Source organism: Desmodus rotundus, chromosome 9, assembly GCF_022682495.2.
Source record: "Desmodus rotundus isolate HL8 chromosome 9, HLdesRot8A.1, whole genome shotgun sequence".
In the NCBI taxonomy this organism is placed as follows: domain Eukaryota; kingdom Metazoa; phylum Chordata; class Mammalia; order Chiroptera; family Phyllostomidae; genus Desmodus; species Desmodus rotundus.
In genome coordinates, this window is record NC_071395.1 from 58,866,093 (window position 1) to 58,878,486 (window position 12,394).

Below are 12,394 nucleotides of genomic sequence, written 5' to 3' on the forward strand. Positions count from 1 at the left end.
AGATGCTCTTATTCATCTAATCTCTGCATTTGTTGGAGGTCATCATGATTTTTTTTATTATTTTTAAAAACATTTTATTGATTATGCTGTTAGAGTTGTTCCTTTTTTCCCTTCTTTTGCCCTCTCTTCCTGGGATCCCCATTCCCTCCAGGAACTCCCTCCCTAGTACATGTCTATGGGTTATGCATATAAGTTCTTTGGCTTCTCCATGTCCTATACTGTTCTTAACATCCCCCTGTCTATTTTCTACCCACCAATTTATGTTTTGTGATCCCTGCACTTTCCCTTCCATTCTTCCCCCTCCCCCTCCCAGCTGATAACCCTCCATGTGATCTCCATATCAATGATTTTGTTACTGTTCTGCTTGTTTGCTTAGTTTGTTTTTTAGGTTCATCTGTGATAGTTGTGAGTTTGTTGTCACTTTAATGTTCACAGTTTTGATCTTCTTTTTCTTAGATAAGTCCCATTACCATTTCATGTAATAATGGCTTGGTGATGATGAATTCCTTTAACTTGACCTTATCTGGGAAGCACTTTATCTGCCCTTCCATTCTAAATGATAGCTTTGCTGAATAGAGTAATCTAGGTTGTATGTCCTTGATTTTCATCATTTTGAATACTTCTTGCCAGTCCCTTCTAGCCTGCAAAGTTTCTTTGAGAAATCAGTGGATAGTCTTATGGGAACTCCCCTGTAGATAATGACCTTCTTTTCTCTTGCTACTTTTAAGATTCTCTCTTCATCTTTAACCTTTGGCAGTTTAATTATGATGTGTCTTGGTATAGTCCTCTCTGGGTCCAACTTGTTTGGGACTCTCTGTGCTTCCAGGAATTATATGTCTATTTCCTTCACCAAATTAAGAAAGTTTTCTCTCATTGTTTTTTCAAATAAATTTTCAATTTCTTGCTCTTCCTTTTCTCCTTCTGACACCCCTATGATTCAGATGTTGGTATGTTTGAAGATGTCCCAGAGGCTCCTTAGTCTATCCTCGTTTTTTTAAATTCTTTTTTCTTCTTGCTGTTCTGATAGAATGTTTTTTTTCTTCCTTATGTTCCAAATCGTTGATTTGAGTCCTGGTTTCCTTCCCTTCACTGTGGCTTCCATGTAGATTTTTCTTTATTTCATTTAATGTAATCTTCATTTCTGCCTAGATCTTTTTTATGCTGTTGCCATACTCAATGAGTTCTTTGAGCATCCTGATTACCAGTGTTTTGAACTCTGCATCTTATAGGTTGGTTATCTCCATTTCATTTAGTTATTTTTCTGGAATTTGTTCTGTTTTTTCATTTGGGCCATATTTCTTTGTCACCTTATTTAGGAAGCCTCCCTGTGTTTTCTCTTTGTATTAGGTAGAGCTACTTTGACTCCCAGGCCTATTGTAGAAGAGTATACTTGTAAATTGTATGGGGCGGAGCCTTAGGTAATTGCCAGGATGGGAAAACCCCTGTTACTGCTTAGTGACTCTGTGTGGCAGAGGGCTCAGAGAGGGGACAATGCTCTTGCCTAGCTTCTGGAGTTTTGCTCAGGATGAAGCTCTTTCCTGACACTTGCCCTATTTCCAGTCACTTCGCTTTCTCCTTGTATGCCACTTGTGCCCTTCCAGCTGTAGTTATGGTGCTGAATCCCAGAAGGGGTGGGCCTGTGTAAGCCCTAAGTCCATGAGGCCCTTTAAGAGGAATCTCCTGAGAATCTGTCAGTTTCTTATGCTTCCTCAAACCTTTCTGGTTTTTACAACTGGAACCTGTGAGGATTTATCTACCTGGTACTGGAACCCTAGGCTGTGTGGTCTGCTTTGGGGCTGGGATCCCTCACTCCTGAGGTATTCCTCCCAATTTTTATCCACCACAGATGAATGTGGGACCACCTGTTCTGCCATCTCTCCATGCCACACCACTGTCTCCACACCTCTTCCCCCTCTGTCTCTCTGCCTGTCTTCCCATCTCTTCCCCTCCCCACCCCCCCGCACCTGTCTGGATGAATGTGGCTTCTTTAAATCTTTGATTGTCAAACTTCCATGCATCTCTATTTTCTGACAGTTCTGTGTGATATTTGTTTTGTAGTCTAGTTGTAATGTTTTCTGTAGTTGTGTGAGGAGGTGAAGCAAGTTTATCTATGCCTCCATCTTGATCAGAAGCCCTGTTCTTTTTTTAAAATATATTTATTGATTATGCTATTACAGTTGTCCCATTTCCCCCCCTTCCCTCAACTTCATTCTGCCCACCGTCTCCCTCCCACATTCCCCCCCTACGGTTCATATCCATGGGTCATACTTATAAGTTCTTTGGCTTCTACATTTCCTACACTATTTTTACCCTCCCCCTGTCTATTTTCCACCTATCATCTATGCTACTTATTCTCTGTACCTTTCCCCCCCTCTCCCCCTCCCACTCCTCTATTGACACCCCTCCATGTGATCTCCATCTCTATGGTTCTGTTCCTGTTCTAGTTGTTTGCCTAGTTTGCTCTTGTTTGTGTTTTAGGTGTGGTCGTTAATAACTGTGAGTTTGCTGTCATTTTTACTGTTCACATTTTTTACCTTCTTTTTCTTAGGTAACTCTCTTTAACATTTCATATAATAAGGGCTTGGTGATGATGAACTCCTTTAACTTGACCTTATCTGAGAAGCGCTTTATCTTCCCTTCCATTCTAAATGATAGCTTTGCTGGATACAGTAATCTTGGATGTAGGTCCTTGCCTTTCATGACTTGGAATACTTCTTGCCAGTCCCTTCTTGCCTGTAAGGTCTCTTTGGAGAAATCAGCTGACAGTCTTATGGGAACTCCTTTGTAGGTAACTGTGTCCTTATCTCTGGCTGCTTCTGAGATTCTCTTCTTCTGTTTCATCTTGGGTAATGTAATTATGATGTGCCTTGGTGTGTTCCTCCTTGGGTCCAGCTTCTTTGGGACTCTCTGCGCTTCCTGGACTTCCTGGAAGTCTATTTCCTTTGCCAGAGTAGGGAAGTTCTCCTTCATTATTTGTTCAAATAAGTTTTCAATTTTTTGTTCTTCCTCTTCTCCTTCTGGCACCCCTATAATTCGGATGTTGGAACGTTTCAAGATGTCCTGGAGGTTCCTAAGCCTCTCCTCATTTTTCCAAGTTCTTGTTTCTTCATTCTTTTCTGGTTGGATGTTTGTTTCTTCCTTCTGGTCCATACCATTGATTTGAGTCCCAGTTTCCTTCTCATCACTATTGGTTCCCTGTACATTTTCCTTTGTTTCTCTTAGCATAGGCTTCATTTTTTCATCTGTTTTTTGAATAGATTCAACCAAGTCTGTGAGCATATTGATAACCAGTGCTTTGAACTGTGCATCCGATAGGTTGGCTATCTCTTCCTCGCTTAGTTGTATTTTTTCTGGAGCTTTGAAGTGTTCTGTCATTTGGGCCATTTTTTTTGTTGTTTGTTTGTCTTGGCGCGTCTGTTACTTTAAGGGGCGGAGCCTTAGGTGTTCACTGGGGCGGGGTAATGCTGGTGGCTGCGCTGTGACGCTGTGCGTGGGGGAGGGGCCGAGTGGGAGCAATGGCGCCCGCCTCACTCTCCTCTGGATTTCAATCTTTCACTCTGCTACCCACAATCAAACTGGGCCACTCTGGTGCTGGTTCCCGAGTGGGTGGGCCTGTGCACACTCTAGGCCCCTGTGGGTCTCTCCAACGACCTCTCCTGTGAGGCTGGGAGTCTCTCCTGCTGCTGCCCCAACCCCCACGGGTGTTTTCAATCAGAGGTTTGAGGCTTTATTTCCCCGAGCTGGAGCCCAGTGTTGTGCGGTCTGCTTTGCTCCCCGCCGTTTGTCCAGTTTATCTATGCGCGAATGTGGGGCCCCGGGGTGCTACCCGCCGCACTGCCTGCCCTGTTCTCTGCCACTCTGAGTCCAGCCCTCTCAGTTTATCTGTTTGCGAATGTGGGGCTGCAGGGTCTGCTAGTGGTTGGACTGCCTGCCCCATTTGTCCCACACTCCGCCAGTCTCAGTCCCACCACAGCAAGGGGAGTCCTCTCTGCCCCGGCTGCCCATCTCTGCCCCTCCTACCAGTCTCAATGAATGTTTCTTTTTTATCTAGTTGGTGTCAGACTTCCTTGCCGTTCGATTTTCTGTCAGTTCTGGTTGTTTGAGGAAGTGCAGTGCATCTACCTATGCCTCCATCTTGGTTCTCCCCCTGTTCTTTATTTTTTAAATCCTTGACCAAGGATATCCTGCAGTTCTTCTCTGGGCCTTTATTTATTTGTTGGTACCAAATTCCTTTGTTTGGGTCATTGTTATTTTCATTATCCTTTTTTACTTGTGTCATTCATGAGGCTTGGAGGTCTAATTATTTGTTCAATTAGAACTGAACCAGAGATTTACTCCAAGTTCTGTCTGACTCCCAATTCCTGCTGTTTCTATAACTACATGAATTTTTAAGGAGCGAAATAATTTAAAAATTCATGTCATCCACCCTTTGGAACTAAAGAGTATGATTTTCTCCCATTCCTTGCATAGCACAGACCAGAGTGCAGGGGAGGGAAAAGTTTTCCTGGACCCTTTTAGAGTACCTTTTGGGTCTGAAAATTAAACTGAGAAAGATCAACAGGAGAAAAGCATACAAATTGATTTAATAGAAGTTTTATGGGACACAGGAAGCTTATTGAGGAAATTAAGTTTATATGCCAGATGTTATGAAGAGTGTACAGTGTGGAGAAATACAATAGGACAAAGGGGGTGTAAGTTGAATGTAATAAATGGAGAAACTTAGCAAGGTCTGTGTGCTTGCCAAACTCAAGTCCAGCAGAAAGGACTGTTGGTTGCACTCAACTGAGACCTTTGGTGCACTCTGTTTCTGGAAAAGCTACAGGCAGATTCTCAAATGGTCCTTGATAAGAGTGGCTTTGGAACAAGGGCCAATCTTTCCCTCCTCCCATAGGTTAGGCATGTGCTACCCTCAACAGAAGACTCCCGTGCCAGGATCTCTGGAAGCATGCTTCTCTGTTGCTAAGGGAACACCTGCAGCTGCTCCCTTCACCTGGACCTGCACTGCACCCAACAGAGGGCTGCCTTGATTTGCATTCCCAGATCTTGCTGGCCCCTCCTGCTGAACTCAGCTATGTAGGGGGGAAAGGGGTGCAGCTCTGAGATAGGACCTTTGGCACTGTCCCTCAGAGTCTCCCGTTAAGGTCTCCAGCACTGCACTATGGAGCTAGGGCAAGGCAAGCAGCTTGCTCCTCTTCTGCAGGCTTGAGGGCTGGTGCTACCCCCAGCAGAGGACCTTGGTCTATTTTTCCAAGTCCTCCTGAGCTCAGTTCCATGGTGGGAAGGGAGCAGGGAGTGTAGTTTGGAGCTGGGAACTTTGGGGTGTGGCTTCATTAGGGTCTCTGATGGCATGGCTGCAGAACCAGGAGACATGCAGTTTAGCATCACTTGATTGGTTTGCACAAGTCCCAGGGACACCATCCTGTCCTCCCAAACTTGCTCTTGCAGCAGAGGCAGCTGGCTGTACCCAACCTAAATCTTTGCTGTGCTCCCTTTTCAGGGAGCTAGAATTGGAGATGCTGGTAGAGAATGAGTGGTGTGGCTCTGGAGTAGGAGCCACATTCTCCACACTGAGTGCCTCACCACTCTCACCTACTAGCCCCATCCTCCTCCTGACTTGGTCTCCCCTCCCTACCAAGCTTGAGCCTTGTGGAAAGGTCAGTGGGGCGTAGCCATCTTGGGATCACTCTACAGGCTTTCTTTGTAAGACTCTGGAGGAAGTCCAGGCAACCTAAGAGAGAGGAGTAGCTGACAGAAAACACTGACCTCAGGGAGCTTTGGACTTTTATTGATCTTCCCCTGACTCAGAACTCCAGGAAGCTGATCCTGGCACACACTAGACTCTATCATGTGCTAAAAGCAAACACAAATAGTGAACAGCATGGTAGCTACACTCAGGTAGCTCAAGGCCAATTACACAAAATGTCTGATAGTAACGTGTACTTGAATGCCACCCAAGTAGTCCCAGAATCAACACAACCAATGGTGGACTTCAGACCCGATCAAAGCTGTACTTACTAACCACACAAGCCACACACCCACAGGAAGATTCCAGCAGGCACCAGAGCCTGCTGGGAACAACTGCACCTCAGGGGCAGCCATAGCACAGTGCATCATACAGAGTAATCAAGGTTTAGCCCTTCAGGCTGGGAGACTATAAGGGTCATCTCCACACACAAAAGGGCAAACAGCATTCAATACTCAACTACAACAAAACGGTGCACATAACCTACAAGAAACATTCCTGGAACATGAACCTCAGGTGATCTGGAAGATTGTGCCACTGAGCCCCAGCAAACCTTCATCATAAACCCATCATAACAAGTTTGAGGGTCATAGCACATCTACCTAATAATGTACAGAGAACAAAAGTGGAGCCAAAGAACAGTGTCCAAAACAGAAGAACAAGAAATGCCCCAGAAAAAAGAATTAAATGAAATGGATGAAATGAAAGCAACCAAAATATCAGAAGCAGAATTTAAAAGAATGATTATAAGAATGCTCAAAAACCTTAGGGGAAGAATGGATGATCTCAGTCAGGACTTAACCAAAAATATTAAACACTAAAAAGGACAGGAACCATGTTTAAAAAACCAGTCATAAATGAAGACTATGATATCTGAAATAAGGAATACACTAGAAGGAATCAACAGCTGATTAGATGAAGCATAGAATCGAATCAGTGAATTAGAGAACAAGATAACAATTAGTAACCAAACACAGCATCATAAAGAAAATTAAAAGAAACAAGGAAAGTCTAAGAAACTTCTGGGAAAAATAAAAGCATAACAGCAGCTGCATCATACGAGCACCAGAAAGAGAAGAGAGTGAGCAAGGGATAGAGAACCTGTTTGAAGAAAAAACAGCAGAAAACTTTTTAACTTGGTTAAAGAAAAAGGCACACAATTTCAGGAAGCACAGAGAGGCCCTATCAAGATGAACCCCACAAGACTCACAGCAAGACACATCATAATTAAAATGGCAAAGGTTAAAGACAAAAAAGAGAATCTGAAAGGTGCACGAGAGAATCAGTTAGTTACCTACAAGGGGGCTCCCATAAGGCAGTCAGCTAATTTCTCAAAAGAAACACTTCAGGCCAGAGGAGATTAGCATGAAGTATTCAAGATGATGAAAAACAAGGACACGCAACCAAGAGTAACCTATCCACAAACCTATCATTTAAAATTGAAGGTGAAATAGAGATCTTCCCAGACAAAAAATGTTCCACTCGAAAGACATAGGGTAGCTGAATAGATAAGAAAACATGACCAATATATATGCTGTCTATTACAGACCTACATTACAACAAAAGCTTCACAGAGGCTAAAACTGAAGAAATGAAAAAAAAATTCATGCTAATGAAAATTTTAAAAACCTGGAAGCTGGGATAGCAACACCTATACCTGACAAAATGGACTTTAAAACAAAGACCATAAAAAGGACAAAGAAGGTCACCATGTAATACTTATGTATTAAAGGTATTGATCCAACATGAGAATATAACCCTTGTGAACATATATGTTCCAAATATAAGAGTACCTAAATACATAAAGAAATGTTGGCAGACTTTAAGGGAGAGATCAATAAAACTACCACCACACGAAGGGATTTTACACCCCACTGTCATCAATGGATAGTTTGGAAGATCTATCCAAATCAACAAAGACACAGTGACCTTACACAACACACTAGATTGATGGGTTTAATTTATATTTACAGAACATTTCATTCCAAAGCAGCAAATATACATTCTTCTCAAGTGCATGTGGAACATTCTCAAAGATAGGCCATATGCTGGGAGACAAAATAAATCTTAACAAATTTAGGAAGATTGAAATCAAAACAAGCAGATGACACAGACTACAATGTCATGAAACTAGATATCAACTACAATTAAAAAACTGAAAAAATATTTAAATGTATGGAGGCTAAATAACCTGTTATTAAACAATGAGTGGGTTAATAATGAGATGAAAGAGAAAATAAAAAATTACCTCAAAACAAATTAAAATGAACATACAACAACCCAAAATCTATGGGACAGTGTAAAAACAGTCTTGAGAAAGAAGTTCATAGCATTACAGGCTTACCTCAAGAAACAAGAAAAATCTCAAATAAATAATTTAATCTTACACCTAAAAGCAATTAAAAAATCAACAAAGCCCAAAGTAGGTAGAAGGAAGAAAATAATAAAGATCAAAGTGGATACAAATGGCATAGAGACTAAAAAGAAAATACAAAAGATCAATAAAAACAAGAGCTGGTTCTTTGACAAGACAAATAGGATTGACAAACATTTAATCAGACCCATCAAGAAAAGAAGAGAGAGGACCCAAATAAAACCAGAAATGAAAGAGGAGAAATAACAACTGATATCACAGGAAACAAAGGATTGCAAGAAAATATTATGAACAGCTATATGCCAACAAATTAGACAACCTGCATGAAATGGATAAATTCCTAGAAACAGTCCAAAAGCGAATCAGGAAGAATCAGAAAACCTGAATAGACCAATTACAACTAATAAAATTGAAGTAGTAGTTAAAAAAACTCCCCAACAAACAAAAGTCCTGGACCAAATGGCTTCACAGATGAATTTTTCCAAACATTCAAAGAAGAACTAATACCCATCCTCCTCAAATTATTCCATAAAATTCAAGAGGAAGAAAGACTTCCAAACTTTTTTTACAAGGCCAGTATTATCTTAATTTCAAAAACAGATAAAAACACTACAAAGAAAGAAAATTATAAGCCATATTCCTGATAAACATAGAGATGTTTAAAATCCTCAACAAAATATTAATAAACTGAATCCAGCAATACATTAAAAAGATCAGTCACCATGATCAAGTGTGATTTATCTTGGGGATGCAAGATTGGTACAATATTTGCAAATCAATAAATGCAATACATCACATAAACAAAATGAAAGAAAAAATCACATGATCATATCAATAAATGCAGAAAAGGCATATGATAAAACTCAGCAACATTTATGATAAAAACTCTTAGAAAAGTGGGAATAGAGGGATCATACCTCAATATAACAAAGGCGATACATGACAAACCTATAGCCAACATCATTCTCAATTGGCAAAAAGTAAAATCATTTCTCTTATAATCAGGAACAAGAAAGGGATGTTCCCTTTCACCACTCTTATTCAACATAGTACTGGGAGTCCCAGCCACAGCAATCAGACAAGAAAGAGAAATAAAATACAGTTAAACTGCCATTATTTTCAGGTGACATGATATTGTATATAGGAAACACTAAATACTCCACCAAAAAACTGTGAGATCTAATAAATGAATTGAGCAAATAGCAGGATAAAATATTAATATTCAGGAATCAATGGCAGTCCTATACACCAATAATAAGCTACAGAAAGAGAAACTAATAAAATATTCCATTTACTATTGCAACAAAAAAATGAGGTACTGCAGACTACATTTAACCAAGGAGGTGAAAGATTTACACTCTGAACACTGTAGTACATTGAAGAAAGAAAATGAGAAAGATTCAAATAAATGGCAGTATATACCATCTTTATGCACTGGAAGAATTGACATTAAATGTCCACAAGATGAAATTCCTATTAAAATACCAATGGCATATTTCACAGATCTAGAATAAATATTTCAAAAATTTATGTCAAACCAAAAATGACCCCAAATAGCCTCGTCAATCTTGAGAAAGAACAACATGGATGGATGTTAGAGGGATCACAATACCTGTTATCAAATGTACTACAAGGCCATGCAATCACAACAGCCTGATACTGTCATGAGAATAGGCACATAGACCAATGGAACAGAATAGAGAGCCCAGAAATAAACCTATGCCTTTTTTGTCAATTAATATTTGACAAAGGAGTCAAGAACATACAATGGATTAAAGATAGTCTCTTCAAAATATAGTGCTGGTAAAATTGGACAGATACATGCAAAAAATGTAATTAGACCACCAACTTATACCATACACAAAAATAAACTCAAAATAATAAAAGACTTAAATGTAAGTCACAAAACCATAAAAATCCTGGAAGAAAATATAGACAGTAAAATCTCAGACATCTCTTCAAGCAATATTTTTTTGGATATGTTTCCTAGGGCAATGGAAATAAAAGAAAAAATTCAAAAATGGGACTACTTCAAACTAAAAAGCTTCTTGTAACAAAAGAAAGCATTGACAAAATGAAAAGCGAACTCAAATAGATAAAGCACATATACAATTCAACACCAGGAAGACAAACAATCCAATTAAAAAATGGGCAAAGGACTTAAATAGACACTTCTCCAAGGAAGACATACAGATGGTCCACAGACATATGGAAAAATGTCCAACATCACTAATCATCAGAAAGATGCAAATTAAAACCACAATGAGATATCACCTCACACCTGTCAGAATGGCTGTCATCAATAAATTAGCAAACAACTGCTGGTGAGGGTGTAGAGAAAAGGGGACCCTACTGCACACTGTTGGTTGAAATGCAAACTGGTGCAGCCACTGTGGAAAACAGTATGGAGTTTTCTCAAGAAATTAAAAATGGAACTGCTTTTTGACTCAGGGATCCGATTTCTAGGAATACATACTAAGAATCCTGAAACATCAATTTGAAAGGGTATACACACCCCTATGTGTATACTCTTCATAGCTGTGTTACTTACAACAGCCAAGATCTGGAAACAGCCCAAGTGCCCATCAATAGATGAGTGGAGAAAAAAGCACTGATTCAAAAGAACCTGTGCACCCTAATGTTCATAGCAGTACAATTTACAATAGCCAAGTGCTGGAAGCAACCTAAGTGCCCATCAGTAAATGAATCGATCAAAAAACTATGGCACATTTACACAATGGAATTCTATGCAGCAGAAAGAGAGAAAGAGCTCCTACTCTTTGCGACAGCATAGATGGAACTGGAGAGCATTATGCTAAGTGAAATAAGCCAAGCTGTGAATGACAAATACCATATGATGTCACCTCTAAGTAGAACCGAATAACAAAACAACCAGCAAGCAAAATATAACCAGACACATGGAAATAAAGAACTGAGAAATACCAAAGGGGAGGGGGGAGAGGGATAATGGGGCAAAGACAAGGAAAGGTCATCAAGGAACATGTATAAAGGACCCATGGACAAAGACAACAGGGGGTGGGGGGTAGGACTGACTGTGGTAGGTGGGGGTAGGTATGGTGGGGGAGAGTAATGGGGGGGAAATGGAGACAACTGTAATTGCACAATGACAAAAAGAAAAAATATTAAGTGTTCCTAAATTAATCTATAAACTATAGATTAATCTATAAATCTAAAGCAATCCCAATAAAATATTACACATTTAAAAAAAGCTGTGGTACATTTACACAATGGAACACTATCTGGCTGCAAAAACAAAGGAAATCTTACCTTTTGCGACAGCATGGATAGACCTGAAGATAATTACGCTAAGTGAAATAAATCAGTCAGACAAAGACAAATACCATATGGTTGCACTTATATATGGAAAATAATGAACAAAATAAACTAATGAGCAAAATAGAATCAGAAGCATGGAAACATAGTACAGACAGCTGTAAGAGGCAAGGGGGGAGGTGGAGACTGGTTAAAAGAAAGGTGTACGTGACTTATGGGCAGGGACAACAGTGTGGGGATTGCCTGAGGGAGTGGGGCGGTGGAGCTGCATGAAGGGGAGCAAAGTGGAAAAAATTGTGTCACATGTATTAGCATAAACAATAAAACATCATTTAAATTTAAAAAATAAATAATTGTCTTGACTCTGATTTCACCAGTAATTGGGATTAAGTGAAGAGTATTAAAACTTCCAAATTGCCTATGTTCATATTACATATCATGCATATGCATGTTTTACATATGAGCCATAGTAGTATACATGCTTTATTAGCTTAAGGAAGTTTACTTTTATTCTTGTTTTGCTAAGAGGATGTTTATATATTTAACATCATAAAAGTGGAGGTAACTTTTGGTGAACACATGTTTCTACCCTATATGCTTCTTTCAGATAATCTAGAACTATAGTGCATTACATTAAAAAGGATTCTGAGGCTCCAAGTAAACACAATAAAAATAAGTGGTTATAATAAAAAAAATAAACACTGAACCTAAAGAAACTCTACATTCAAAACAGATAATATATCTAATTATAGATGTTAAAAAAGATTTCAAAAAAAATAAATCATGGTATTCAGATAGTGAAAGTTTTCTAGACAGAACAATAAAACTAATCCTAAAATAAAAAATAATTCTAAACATAGTTTATAAATACTTAAATTTAAAAAATACAAGGAGATAAATGAACAGACTAAGGAGAGAGTATTCACAGCACATATGTCTGACAAAAGCCTATCTAAATTGTATAAAGAATTTCTAGAATCAGC